Source organism: Coregonus clupeaformis, chromosome 30 (assembly GCF_020615455.1).
Source record: "Coregonus clupeaformis isolate EN_2021a chromosome 30, ASM2061545v1, whole genome shotgun sequence".
Taxonomy (NCBI): domain Eukaryota; kingdom Metazoa; phylum Chordata; class Actinopteri; order Salmoniformes; family Salmonidae; genus Coregonus; species Coregonus clupeaformis.
Window position 1 is genome coordinate 34,706,244 of NC_059221.1, and position 15,781 is coordinate 34,722,024.

The following is a 15,781-nucleotide window of genomic DNA, read 5'->3' on the forward strand; positions in this document are numbered from 1 at the left end:
CAATAAATGCAGTCATATTTGTCGCAAACTGTTGTGGAGTTATTTTCAGAGGGAAAGTCCGTCCAGTGATGCGGGGTATAGAGAATAAAGATACCTGGACTGGAAGACGAACAACAGTTTCCTTGCCTTCATCCCAGCACATCCATGAATTGTTCAACTAAGATATTATCTGGAAAAATGTGTTTCGAGGTTAAGGTGAAGATACTAGCACTGCTACTTTTAACACTGGTACTTCTCTCTACATGACTCTACAAAACATCTCCATTTCATTTAGCACTAGATCTGAAGTGACTTTAGAATGGAAACACATGTTATGTTTTACATAATTCTATGTTGAGGAGGAATATCGAATTACCAAAGGTTATACTCAAGTATTTCCTGGAATATGCTGTGTTTATGAACTGTGGTCTGTGTTGAACCTAAGGGACATGACAACACAAACCATATTCCATCTGACCAATTCCCACAGTGGCATCATAAGGATTTAAACAGGAACTATATTTAACCAATAGAACAGGTAATATGTATTTTGCATTTACTGTATTGTATACTGAACAAAAATATAAACGCAACATGCAACAATTTCAACGATTTTACTGAGTTACAGGTCATATAAGGAAATCAGTCAATTGAAATAAATTCATTAGGCCCTAATCTATAAATTCATTAGGCCCTAAAAAATGTATGGGTGTGGATCAGAAAACTAGTCAGTATCTGATGTGACCACCATTTGCCTCATGCAGAGCAACACATCTCCTTCGCATAGAGTTGATCAGGCTGTTGATTGTGGCCTGTGGAATGTTGTCCCACTCCTCTTTATTGGCTGTGTGAAGTTGCTGGATATTGGAGGAACTGGAACACACTGTCATACATGTCAATCCAGAGCATCCCAAACATGTTCAATGGGTGACATGTCTGGTGGGTATGCGGGCCATGTAAGAACTGAGACATTTTCAGCTTCCAGGAATTTGTACAGATCCTTGCGACATGGGGCCGTGCATTATCATGCTGAAACATGAGGGGATGGCGGCGGATGAATGGCACGACAATGGGCCTCAGGATCTCGTCAAGTTATCTCTGTCCATTCAAATTGCCATCGATAAAATGCAATTGTGTTCATTGTCCGTAGCTTATGCCTGCCCCCACCATAACCCCACCGCCACCATGGGGCACTCCGTTCACAACGTTGACATCAGCAAACTGCTCGCCCACATGACGCCATGCACATGGTCTGCGGTTGTGAGGCCGGTTGGACGTACTGCCAAATTCTCTAAAATGACGTTGGAGGTGGCTTATGGTATAGAAATGAACATTCAGTTCTCTGGCAACAGCTCTGGGTGGGTCAGCAGAATTCCACTAAAATAAGATAAGTCAGCTGGCTAGCAGAGATTGATTATTTGTGACATTATATCCTGGGGTTATCCCGAATAGGGCGGTGTATGGGTTGCGGTCAATTGTTTGATCGCAGACACTGGATAAAGTGTTGAAAACAGACACTGGATAAAGTATTGAAAATGCCGGACCAAAAATGAAGACGGACATTCTCAAAACATATGATATAATGTAGCAGGAGCCAGATGGCACCTAATACAAGTAGGGTCAAGTTCTGGGTACATTTTTGACATTCTGTCTTCAGGTATTTCTGTCACTATTTCATTCTCCCAGGAAGCCTTTGTCTTTACCAATGACAGGCTTTTCATGTTTTGGATGGTTTGGTAGACTCTGGAGATGTTTCCCCTGGCACTGGGGTTAGAGTTAGTCAATGAGGCTCCTGGGTGGAAGAGACGGGAACAGGTTGAGATGCTTTGAAGCACAGCTCCGTATTTGTAAGAGATTCGCAAGGGTCTTTATTCCGTTTTGATACCATTGCTGGAATGCGGAATCAGTTAATGGTTGGAAAGAAAAGTTGGCACATAACGGCATAGGAGTGATCATCTCTTTCAGACCAAAATTACTTCTGAACCTTGTCCATATCTTCAAGGCGCTTTTCACTACTACGGGGTTCACTGTGTGGGAGGTTAGTCCCATGCTTGTTGGGGAGCAGAGTAGGCGAGAGTGTAGCGATAGGAGAGCTTGAGTCTTTTTCTGTAACAGACTATATGGTCCATCCTTGTTTTTATATGTGTATGTCCAATAGTCAGAAGTTGTTTTTCTCCAAGAAACCCACCTACACCCTCAAGATCAAAATCGAGGATGTAGAAATTTGGTGGAGCAAAGCCTGTTTTATTTTTCGGTTGTTCTAGAACTGGTTTGCGGATTCTCGGTTTCTTGTTCTTCCAAATGAAAGATGTTATGATTTGGTCAAGAGACTTAAAAAAAGATTTAGGAATGAAAATGGGTAATGTCTGGAAATGATTTGTTGGGCAGTGTTACTATTTTGATGGAATTCATGTGGCCTGAGGAGGAGATTGGCAGCATGAACCATTAACCTCATGTACTGTAGCTCTGGGTTATTTTTATACCAAGGTAGATGAAGGGACCCTTGGTTATTTTAAAGGGAATTTCATTGAAATATGCACTAGATGCTGTGTCATTCAGTGGGAACATAATGCATTGGTTCAGGTTCAGCTTGTAACCTGAGATCCTGCCGAATATATTTAGCGAATCTATAACCGTGGGGATTGTATTGTGAGAGTCTGAAATAAACAGCAGAAGGTTTTCCGCATACAATGAAAATTTGTGATTTACACCGGCTCTATATATACTGGCAAAATGTTAATTTGTTCATAGGGATATACAGTAGCAAGCAGTTCTATTGCAATATAAAAAAGGGGCAAAAGTAGACATCCCTGTCTCGTGCCTCTATGTAGAGGGAAGTAGTCTGAAATTATTTTGGTTTGTATGTACAGACTCCATGGAGGATGAGTGTAATATTTTGATCCATGATTTAAATACTTCACCAAATCCACATTTATCAAGGGCTGTGAATAGGTATTCCCATTCGATTCGATCAAATGCCTTTTCAGCGTCCAGCAAGGTTACTACTTCTAGCGATTCCGTTGACTGGCTGGCATAGCTTATATTGAAAAGGCGTCGGATGAGGAAAAACGATTCTCTTCCTGCCATGAAGTCTGTTTGATCCAGGTGAATTATGGTTGGCATTACAGTTTCCAGACGGCATGAGAGGACTTTCTCTAACATCTTATAATCGACACAGAGCAAAGAGACTGGCCTGTAGGATCTGCAAATGCATGGGTCTTCGTCTTTTTTTTGTAAGACTGATATGACTGCCTGATTAAGGGTTGGAGGTAGTTTATTGTTATCAATTGCCTCTGAGAAAACTTGTTATAAAATTCTACCAGTAATCCATCGGGTCCCGGTGATTTCCCACCTTGCATGCTAGCAATGGATTGATCTATTTCTGCTATGGAGACTGAGCGGTCAAGTATGGTTCGTTGTTGCTGATTTATAGTCGGGATATTGAACAGCGCCGGAGAAGATGGCTGCCGTTTTACAGCCCTCTAACCAATTGTACTATTATGTGTGTTTTTCCGCGTTATTTGTAATTTATTTTGTACATAATGTTTCTGCCATCGTCTCTTATAACCAAAAAGAGCTTCTGGATATCAGGACAGCGATTACTCACCTCGTATTGGACGAAGATTTTTTCTTCAACGAGGCGGCCGCGAAGGATATCATACAGACACCCGACAAGGCCCAAATCCCCGTCATTCGCATGAGGAAGAGACGGAGATATCGTGGACGTAGGTTGGGGTGCCTTGTAAGGATCCGACGGCGAGCAAGTAAACTGCCGCTCCCATCAATCCTATTAGCCAATCTTCAATCATTGGAGAACAAATTGGATGACCTAAGATTACGGTTATCCTGCCAACGGGACATTAAAAACTGTAATATCTTATGTTTCACCGAGTCGTGGCTGAACGACGACATGGATAACATACAGCTAGCGGGCTATACGCTACATCGGCAGGATAGAACGGCTGACTCCGGTAAGACAAGGGGTGGCGGTCTGTGTATATTTGTAAACAACAGCTGGTGCACAAAATCAAATACTAAGGAAGTCTTGAGGTTTTGCTCGCCTGAGGTAGAGTATCTTATGATAAGCTGTAGACCACACTATTTACCAAGAGAGTTTTCATCTATATTTTTCATAGCTGTCTATTTACCACCACAAACCAATGCTGGCATTAAGATTGCACTCAATGAGCTCTATAAAGCCATAAGCAAACAAGAACTGAATGAGCTGTATAAGGCCATACATCTACAGGAAAACGCTCATCCAGATGCAGCGCTCCTAGTGGCCGGGGACTTTAATGCAGGGAAACTTAAATCCGTTCTACCTAATTTCTACCAGCATGTTAAATGTGCAACCAGAGGAAAAAAAACTCTAGACCACCTTTACTCCACACACAGAGATGAATACAAAGCTCTCCCACACCCTCCATTTGGAAAATCGGACCATAACTCTATCCTCCTGATTCCTGCTTATAAGCAAAAACTAAAGCAGGAAGCACCAGTGACTCGGTTAATAAAAAAGTGGTCAGATGACGCAGATGCTAAGCTACAGGACTGTTTTGCTAGCACAGACTGGAACATGTTCCGGGATTCTTCAGATAGCATTGAGGAGTACACCACATCAGTCACTGGCTTCATCAATAAGTGCATTGATGATGTCGTCCCCACAGTGACCGTACGTACATACCCCAACCAGAAGCCATGGATTACAGGAAACATCCGCACTGAGCTAAAGGGTAGAGCTGCCGCTTTCAAGGAGCGGGACTCTAACCCGGACGCTTATAAGAAATCCCGCTATGCCCTCCGACGAACCATCAAACAGGCAAAGAGTCAATACAGGACTAAGATTGAATCGTACTACACTGGCTCTGACGCTCGTCGGATGTGGCAGGGCTTGAAAACTATTACAGACTACAAAGGGAAGCACAGCCGCGAGCTGCCCAGTGACACAAGCCTACCAGACGAGCTAAACCACTTCTATGCTCGCTCGAGGCAAGCAACACTGAAGCATGCAAGAGAGCACCAGCTGTTCCGGATGACTATGTGATCACGCTCTCCGTAGCCGATGTGAGTAAGACTTTTAAGCAGGTCAACATTCACAAGGCCGCAGGGCCAGACGGATTACCAGGACGTGTACTCCGAGCATGTGCTGACCAACTGGCAAGTGTCTTCACTGACATTTTCAACATGTCCCTGACTGAGTCTGTAATACCAACATGTTTCAAGCAGACCACCATAGTCCCCGTGCCCAAGGACTCTAAGATAACCTGCCTAAATGACTACCGACCCGTAGCACTGACGTCTGTAGCCATGAAGTGCTTTGAAAGGCTGGTCATGGCTCACATCAACAGCATTATCCCAGAAACCCTAGACCCACTCCAATTTGCATACCGCCCCAACAGATCCACAGATGATGCAATCTCTATTGCACTCCACACTGCCCTTTCCCACCTGGACAAGAGGAACACCTACGTGAGAATGCTATTCATTGACTACAGCTCAGCATTCAACACCATAGTGCCCTCAAAGCTCATCACTAAGCTAAGGATCCTGGGACTAAACACCTCCCTCTGCAACTGGATCCTGGACTTCCTGACGGGCCGCCCCCAGGTGGTAAGGGTAGGTAACAACACATCTGCCACACTGATCCTCAACACGGGGGCCCCTCAGGGGGTGCGTGCTCAGTCCCCTCCTGTACTCCCCTGTTCACCCATGACTGCATGGCCAGGCACGACTCCAACACCATCATTAAGTTTGCCGACGACACAACAGTGGTAGGCCTGATCACCGACAACGATGAGACAGCCTATAGGGAGGAGGTCAGAGACCTGGCTGTGTGGTGCCAGGACAACAACCTCTCCCTCAACGTGACCAAGACAAAGGAGATGATTGTGGACTACAGGAAAAAAAAGAGGACTGAGCACTCTCATCGACGGGGCTGTAGTGGAACAGGTTGAGAGCTTCAAGTTCCTTGGTGTCCACATCACCAACGAACTATCATGGTCCAAACACACCAAGACAGTCGTGAAGAGGGCACGACAAAGCCTATTCCCCCTCAGGAGACTGAAAAGATTTGGCATGGGTCCTCAGATCCTCAAAAAATTCTACAGCTGCACCATCGAGAGCATCCTGACTGGTTGCATCACCGCCTGGTATGGCAACTGCTTGGCCTCCGACCGCAAGGCACTACAGAGGGTAGTGCGTACGGCCCAGTACATCACTGGGGCCAAGCTTCCTGCCATCCAGGACCTCTTTACCAGGCGGTGTCAGAGGAAGGCCCTCAAAATTGTCAAAGACTCCAGCCACCCTAGTCATAGACTGTTCTCTCTGCTACCGCACGGCAAGCGGTACCGGAGTGCCAAGTCTAGGTCCAAAAGACTTCTCAACAGCTTCTAACCCCAAGCCATAAGACTCCTGAACAGCTAATCATGGCTACCCGGACTATTTGCACTGCCCCCCCACCCCATCCTTTTACGCTGCTGCTACTCTGTTAATTATTTATGCATAGTCACTTTAACTCTACCCACATGTACATATTACTTCAACTACCTCAACTAGCCGGTGCCCCCGCACATTGACTCTGCACCGGTACCCCCCTGTATATATAGCCTCCCTACTGTTATTTTATTTTACTTCTGCTCTTTTTTTCTCAACACTTTTTATGTTGTTGTTTTATTTTTACTTTTTTGTTAAAAATAAATGCACTGTTGGTTAAGGGCTGTAAGTAAGCATTTCACTGTAATGTCTGCACCTGTTGTATTTGGCGCATGTGGCCAATAAAATTTAATTTGATATGATTTGATGTCAAGTTTCTCATAGAAAGACTCCATATGGGAGGTGTTGTTTGTCGTTTCTGACGTATATAAGTTCCGGGTAGAAAGATTTAATTTCACAATTGATGCCAATGGGGTCTACGATCGTGTTCCCATTCTTGTGCCGTAATATAGCAATTCGGGCAGATGTAGATGCCTGTCTTAATTGGTGGGAGAGTATTTATGAAAATAGAAAAACCGGAAATACCTTATTTACATAAGTATTCAGACCCTTTGCTATGGGACTCGGAATTGAGCTCAGGTGCATCCTGTTTCCATTGATCATCCTTGAGATATTTCTACAACTTGATTGGAGTCCACCTGCGGTAAATTCAATTCATTGGACATGATTTGGAAAGGCACACACCTGTCCATATAAGGTCCCACAGTTGACAGTGCATGTCAGAGCAAAAACCAAGCCATGAGGTCAAAGGAATTGTCCGTAGAGCTCCGAGACAGGATTGTGTCGAGGCACAGATCTGGGGAAGGGTACCAAAACATTTCTGCAGCATTGAAGATCCCCAAGAACACAGTGGCCTCCATAATTCTTAAATGGAAGAAGTTTGGAACCACCAAGACATTCCCTAGAGCTGGCCACCCGGCCAAACTGAGCAATCGGGGGTGAAGGGCCTTGGTCAGGGACCAAGAATCTGATGGTCATTCTGACAGAGCTCCAGAGTTCGTCTGTGGAGATGGGAGAACCTTCCAGAAGTACAACTATCTCTGCAGCACTCCACCAATCAGGCCTTTATGATAGAGTGGCCAGACGGAAGCCACTCCTCAGTAAAAGGCGCATGACAGCCCCCTTGGAGTTTACCAAAAGGTACCTAAAGGACTCTCAGACCATGAGAAACAAGATTCTCTGGTCTGATGAAACCAAGATTGAACTCTTTGGCCTGAATGCCAAGCGTCACGTCTGGAGGAAACCTGCCACCATCCCTACGGTGAAGCATGGTGGTGGCAGCATCATGCTGTTGGGATGTTTTTCAGCGGCAGTGACTGGGAGACTAGTCAGGATCGAGGGAAAGATGAATAGATCAAAGTACAGAGAGATCCTTGATTTAAAAAAACCTGCGCCAGAGCGCTCAGGACCTCAGACTGGGGCGAATACTTACGTAAATGTGATATTTCATTTTTTCTTCTTTTTTATAAATTTGCCAAAATAAATTTTCTAAAAACCTGTTTTTGCTTTGTCATTATGGCCTATTGTATAGATTGCCGAGAGAAAAAAACAATTTAATCAATTTTAGAATAAGGCTGTAACGTAACAAAATGTGGAAAATAGTCAAGAGGTCTGAATACTTTCCAACTGCACTATAATTGCATAAAAGTATTAATAACAGAGGCAGATTTGGTCAGTGTGGTAGCTGTTGATTTGGAGTGGTCGAGGATTGGATTTAGAAAACAAATAAAGTCCCCACCAAGTATTAGACGGTGTGTATCCATGTTTGGGATCAGTGAAATCATGTTAGTAAAGAAGAGATGGTCATCCCAATTATCCTGAATAGTATTCCAGAAACGATCACATATCATGCCCATTGTCATCGGATATGACATTGGTAGCGGTGAACTGCATGTCCTTATGTATTATAATTGCTGTACTGTGGCTTTTGGAGTTAACATTTGAGTGGAACTGTTGATCCACCCATCCCTTTGCAAGACGATTTTGATCTCAAGGGTGTAGGTGGGTTTCTTGGAGAAAAACTATTTCTGCCTTTCAACTTCACACAACTGTGGTCAACATGGGCCAGCATCCTTGTGGAACGCTTTTGACACCTTGTAGAGTCCATGCCCAGACGAATTGAGGCTGACATTACGCGTTCTAATATTTATATATTTCTTAATTCCTTTCTCTTTATTTTTGGGATTTACGTGTATTGTTTTGTATTGTTAAGTATTACTGCACTGTTGGAGCTAGGAACATACAGTGGCTTGCGAAAGTATTCACCCCCCTTGGCATTTTTCCTATCTTGTTGCCTTACAACCTGGAATTAAAATGGATTTTTTGGGGGTTTGTATCATTTGATTTACAGAACATGCCTACCACTTTTAAGATGCAAAATATTTTTTCTTGTGAAACAAACAAGAAATAAGACAAGAAAACAGAAAACTTGAGCATGCATAACTATTCACCCCCCCAAAGTCAATACTTTGTAGAGCCACCTTTTGCAGCAATTACAGCTGCAAGTCTCTTGGGGTATGTCTCTATAAGCTTGGCACATCTAGCCACTGGGATTTTTGCCCATTCTTCAAGGCAAAACTGCTCCATCTCCTTCAAGTTGGATGGGTTCCGCTGGTGTAGAGCAATCTTTAAGTCATACCACAGATTCTCAATTGGATTGTGGTCTGGGCTTTGACTAGGCCATTCCAAGACATTTAAATGTTTCCCCTTAAACCAGTCAAGTGTTGCTTTAGCAGTATGCTTAGGGTCATTGTCCTGCTGGAAGGTGAACCTCCGTCCCAGTCTCAAATCTCTGGAAGACTGAAACAGGTTTCCCTCAAGAATTTCCCTGTATTTAGCGCCATCCATCATTCCTTAAATTCTGACCAGTTTCCCAGTCCCCGCCGATGAAAAACATCCCCACAGCATGATGCTGCCACCACCATGCTTCACTGTGGGGATGGTGTTCTCGGGGTGATGAGAGGTGTTGGGTTTGCGCCAGACATAGCGTTTTCCTTGATGGCCAAAAAGCTAAATTTTAGTCTCATCTGACCAGAGTACCTTCTTCCATATGTTTGGGGAGCCTCCCACATGCCTTTTGGCGAACACCAAACGTGTTTGCTTATTTTTTTCTTTAAGTAATGGCTTTTTTCTGGCTCTCCGCAAGCCCAGCTCTGTGGAGTGTATGGCTTAAAGTGCCTTGCAAAAGTATTCAACCCCCTTGGCGTTTTTCCTATTTTGTTGCATTGCAACCTGTAATTTAAATGGATTTTTTATTTGGATTTCATGTAATGGACATACACAAAATATTCCAAATTGGTGAAGTGAAATGAAAAAAATTACTTGTTTCAAAGAATTCTAAAAAATAAATAACGGAAAAGTGGTGCGTGCATATGTATTCACCCCCTTTGCTATGAAGCCCCTAAATAAGATCTGGTGCAACCAATTACCTTCAGAAGTCACATAATTAGTTAAATAAAATCCACCTGTGTGCAATCTAAGTGCCTGATCTCAGTATACAGTGGGGAGAACAAGTATTTGATACACTGCCGATTTTGCAGGTTTTCCTACTTACAAAGCATGTAGAGGTCTGTAATTTTTATCATAGGTACACTTCAACTGTGAGAGACGGAATCTAAAACAAAAATCCAGAAAATCACATTGTATGATTTTTAAGTAATTAATTTGCATTTTATTGCATGACATAAGTATTTGATACATCAGAAAAGCAGAACTTAAAATTTGGTACAGAAACCTTTGTTTGCAATTACAGAGATCGTACGTTTCCTGTAGGTCTTGACCAGGTTTGCACACACTGCAGCAGGGATTTTGGCCCACTCCTCCATACAGACCTTCTCCAGATCCTTCAGGTTTCGGGGCTGTCGCTGGGCAATACGGACTATCAGCTCCCTCCAAAGATTTTCTATTGGGTTCAGGTCTGGAGACTGGTTAGGCCAATACAGGACCTTGAGATGCTTCTTACGGAGCCACTCCTTAGTTGCCCTGGCTGTGTGTTTCAGGTCGTTGTCATGCTGGAAGACCCAGCCACGACCCATCTTCAATGCTCTTACTGAGGGAAGGAGGTTGTTGGCCAAGATCTCGCGATACATGGCTCCATCCATCCTCCCCTCAATACGGTGCAGTCGTCCTGTCCCCTTTGCAGAAAAGCATCCCCAAAGAATGATGTTTCCACCTCCATGCTTCACGGTTGGGATGGTGTTCTTGGGGTTGTACTCATCCTTCTTCTTCCTCCAAACACGGCAAGTGGAGTTTAGACCAAAAAGCTCTATTTTTGTCTCATCAGACCACATGACCTTTTACCATTCCTCCTCTGGATCATACAGATGGTCATTGGCAAACTTCAGATGGGCCTGGACATGCGCTGGCTTGAGCAGGGGGACCTTGCGTGCGCTGCAGGATTTTAATCCATGACGGCGTAGTGTGTTACTAATGGTTTTCTTTGAGACTGTGGTCCCAGCTCTCTTCAGGTCATTGACCAGGTCCTGCCGTGTAGTTCTGGGCTGATCCCTCACCTTCCTCATGATCATTGAAGCCCCACGAGGTGAGATCTTGCATGGACCCCAGACCGAGGGTGATTGACCATCATCCTGAACTTCTTCCATTTTCTAATAATTGCGCCAACAGTTGTTGCCTTCTCACCAAGCTGCTTGCCTATTGTCCTGTAGCCCATCCCAGCCTTGTGCAGGTCTACAATTTTATCCCTGATGTCCTTACACAGCTCTCTGGTCTTGGCCATTGTGGAGAGGTTGGAGTCTGTTTGATTGAGTGTGTGGACAGGTGTCTTTTATACAGTTAACGAGTTCAAACAGGTGCAGTTAATACAGGTAATGAGTGGAGAACAGGAGGGCTTCTTAAAGAAAAACTAACAGGTCTGTGAGAGCCGGAATTCTTACTGGTTGGTAGGTGATCAAATACTTATGTCATGCAATAAAATGCAAATTAATTACTTAAAAATCATACAATGTGATTTTCTGGATTTTTGTTTTAGATTCTGTCTCTCACAGTTGAAGTGTACCTATGATAAATATTACAGACCTCTACATGCTTTGTAAGTAGGAAAACCTGCAAAATCGGCAGTGTATTAAATACTTGTTCTCCCCACTGTATATACTCCTGTTCTGAAAGGCCCCAGAGTCTGCAACACCACTAAGCAAAGGGCACCACCAAGCAGCGGCACCATGAAGACCAAGGAGCTCTCCAAACAGGTCAGGGACAAAGTTGTGGAGAAGTACAGATCAGGGTTGGGTTATAAAGAAAATATCAGAAACTTTGAACATCCCACGGAGCACTATTAAATCCATTATTAAAAAATGGAAAGCATATGGCACCACAACAAACCTGCCAAGAGAGGGCCGCCCACCAAAACTTACGGACCAGGCAAGGAGGGCATTAATCAGAGAGGCAACAAAGAGACCAAAGATAACCCTGAAGGAGCTGCAAAGCTCCACAGCGGAGATTGGAATATCTGTCCATAGGACAACTTTAAGCCATACACTCTACAGAGCTGGGCTTTCCGGAAGAGTGGCCAGAAAAAAAGCCATTGCTTAAAGAAAAAAATAAGCAAACACATTTGGTGTTCGCCAAAAGGCATGTGGGAGACTCCCCAAACATATGGAAGAAGGTACTCTGGTCAGATGAGACTAAAATTGACTAGAAGTGCCAACACATACCCCAAGAGACATGCAGCTGTAATTGCTGCAAAAGGTGGCTCTACAAAGTATTGACTTTGGGGGGGTGAATAGTTATGCACGCTCAAGTTTTCTGTTTTTTTGTCTTATTTCTTGTTTGTTTCACAATAAAAAATATTTTGCATCTTCAAAGTGGTAGGCATGTTGTGTAAATAAAATGATACAAACCCCCAAAAAATCTATTTTAATTCCAGGTCGTAAGGCAACAAAATAAGAAAAATGCCAAAATGGGTGAATACTTTCGCAAGCCACTTTATTTATTTAGGTTGATGGCATGACGTTAAAACAATGATGTTGATTCAAACATACAATTTTACTATCAACATTGAAACAAGGTCAAATGAAAGATGTCTAATCAAATATGAAATTCAACATAATTGAAATCACCCAATATATATAGAATATAGGATGAAAAATATTTTTAGGATATACAGTATGTTGAAAACATTTTTGGACCAAGTTTTTATTTTATTTGTCATTATAATGTTTTTGTTGTGGGGGGGGGGGTGTTTATTCGACAACAACAAAAAATAAGAAAAAATGTATACATACACAGAATGATCATATTAATTTTGTAATAATAAAATTGGCATGTAAAGAAAAGAGAAACAAAAAAAAGTGGGTCTACACCTACACCCCCATCTCCTCATCCCATTCCTTCCAGCCCAACATGTCTTCGTCCAACTAACAAATTAAATCAATTCAAATGTTATTTGTCACATGCACCGAATACAACAGGTTACCATGAAATGCTTACAAGCCCTTAACCAACAATGCAGTTTTAAGAAAAACAAGAGTTTAAAAAAATAATAATAACGATAGCGAGGCTATATACAGAGGGTACCGTTACCGAGTCAATCTGTGGGGGTACAGGTTAGTTGAGGTAATTGAGGTAATGTGTACATATAGGTAGGGGTAAAGTGACTATGCATATATAATAGATAATATACAGAGAGTAGCAGCAGCTACTCCGGGTAGCCATTTGCAGATAGTCCGGGTAGCCAAATTATTAGCTGTTCAGCAGTCTTATGGCTTGGGGGTAGAAGCTGTTCAGAAGCCTTTTGGACCAAGGCTTGGTGCTCTGGTACCGCTTGCCGTGCGGTAGCAGAGAGAACAGACTATGACTAGGGTGGCTACAGTCTTTGGCAATTTTTAGCACCTTCCTCTGACACCTCCTGGATGGCAGGAAGCTTGGCCCCAGTGATGTACTGGGCCGTACGCACTACCCGTACGCACTAGCGCCTTGCGGTCGGAGGCCGAGCAGTTGCCATACCAGGCAGTGATGCAACCAGTCAGGATGCTTGAAACATGTACAGTGGGGAAGAAAAGTATTTAGTCAGCCACCAATTGTGCAAGTTCTCCCACTTAAAAAGATGGGAGAGGCCTGTAATTTTCATCATAGGTACACGTCAACTACGACAGACAAATTGAGAAGAAAAAATCCAGAAAATCACATTGTAGGATTTTTAATGAATTTATTTGCAAATTATGGTGGAAAATAAGTATTTGGTCACCTACAAACAAGCAAGATTTCTGGCTCTCACAGACCTGTAACTTCTTCTTTAAGAGGCTCCTCTGTCCTCCACTCGTTACCTGTATTAATGGCACCTGTTTGAACTTGTTATCAGTATAAAAGACACCTGTCCACAACCTCAAACAGTCACACTCCAAACTCCACTATGGCCAAGACCAAAGAGCTGTCAAAGGACACCAGAAACAAAATTGTAGACCTGCACCAGGCTGGGAAGACTGAATCTGCAATAGATAAGCAGCTTGGTTTGAAGAAATCAACTGTGGGAGCAATTATTAGGAAATGGAAGACATACAAGACCACTGATAATCTCCCTCGATCTGGGGCTCCACGCAAGATCTCACCCCGTGGGGGTCAAAATGATCACAAGAACGGTGAGCAAAAATCCCAGAACCACACGGGGGGACCTAGTGAATGACCTGCAGAGAGCTGGGACCAAAGTAACAAAGCCTACCATCAGTAACACACTACGCCGCCAGGGGACTCCAATCCTGCAGTGCCAGACGTGTCCCCCTGCTTAAGCCAGTACATGTCCAGGCCCGTCTGAAGTTTGCTAGAGTGCATTTGGATGATCCAGAAGAGGATTGGGAGAATGTCATATGGTCAGATGAAACCAAAATATAACTTTTTTGGTAAAAACTCAACTTGTCGTGTTTGGAGGACAAAGAATGCTGAGTTGCATCCAAAGAACACCATACCTACTGTGAAGCATGGGGGTGGAAACATCATGCTTTGGGGCTGTTTGTCACGGTTAACTAAGCCAGAACCCAGAAGCAGACCAGGACAAGGTACGTTGAGACAAAGGTGAGTGTTTATTAATAGATTCCGAGTGAGGCTGAATAATCCAGGGAACAGAGCGGGTGGCGTGGATGGGTTGTTGAGGGTGCAGTGGTTGGTCCGGTACTGGCTCGGCAGCCGCCGACCATCAGGCAGAGGTTGGGTGAAGGTTCCGGGTGAGAGACTGCAGACAGAACAAAACGGAGGTCAGTACACAGCAAGTCAAAAAGGTGCAAAACAACAAAACTAACACTAATGGCTCAGAGACTGATACGCTGACAAACATACTGTTCATGGCTAACGATCCGGCAGGAACTGGATGTTGGGCCAGAGCCTAAGAAGGGTGATGATCAGGACCAGGTGTGCAGATTGCTGATGGGATGCAGGTGCGGAAACAAGAGCGCTCCCCGGAGCGTTCCCGAACCCTCGGGAAACTGGAGATTACGAACAGGAACACTAGTCACCAGACAGGACCCGACTCAGACAGCCGGGATCGTTACACTGTTTTTCTGCAAAGGGACCAGGACGACTGATCCGTGTAAAGGAAAGAATGAATGGGGCCATGTATCGTGAGATTTTGAGTGAAAACCTCCTTCCATCAGCAAGGGCATTGAAGATGAAACGTGGCTGGGTCTTTCAGCATGACAATGATCCCAAACACACCGCCCGGGCAACGAAGGAGTGGCTTCGTAAGAAGCATTTCAAGGTCCTGGAGTGGCCTAGCCAGTCTCCCCGATCTCAACCCCATAGAAAATCTTTGGAGGGAGTTGAAAGTCTGTGTTGCCCAGTGACAGCCCCAAAACATCACTGCTCTAGAGGAGATCTGCATGGAGGAATGGGCCAAAATACCAGCAACAGTGTGTGAAAACCTTGTGAAGACTTACAGAAAACGTTTGACCTGTGTCATTGCCAACAAAGGGTATATAACAAAGTATTGAGAAACTTTTGTTATTGACCAAATACTTAATGAAATAAATTCATTAAAAATCCTACAATGTGATTTTCATAGTTGACGTGTACCTATGATGCAAATTACAGGCCTCTCTCATCTTTTTAAGTGGGAGAACTTGCACAATTGGTGGCTGACTAAATACTTTTTTCCCCCACTGTAGGTATTACAGACTTGGCCAGGGACAGGTTGAAAATGTCAGTGAAGACACTTGCCAGTTGGTCAGCGTATGCTCGGAGTACACGTCCTGGTAATCCATTTGGCCCTTCGGCCTTGTGAATGTTGACCTGTTTAAAGGTCTTACTCACATCGGCTACGGCGAGCGTGATCACACAGTCGTCCGGAACAGCTGGCGCTCTCATGCAT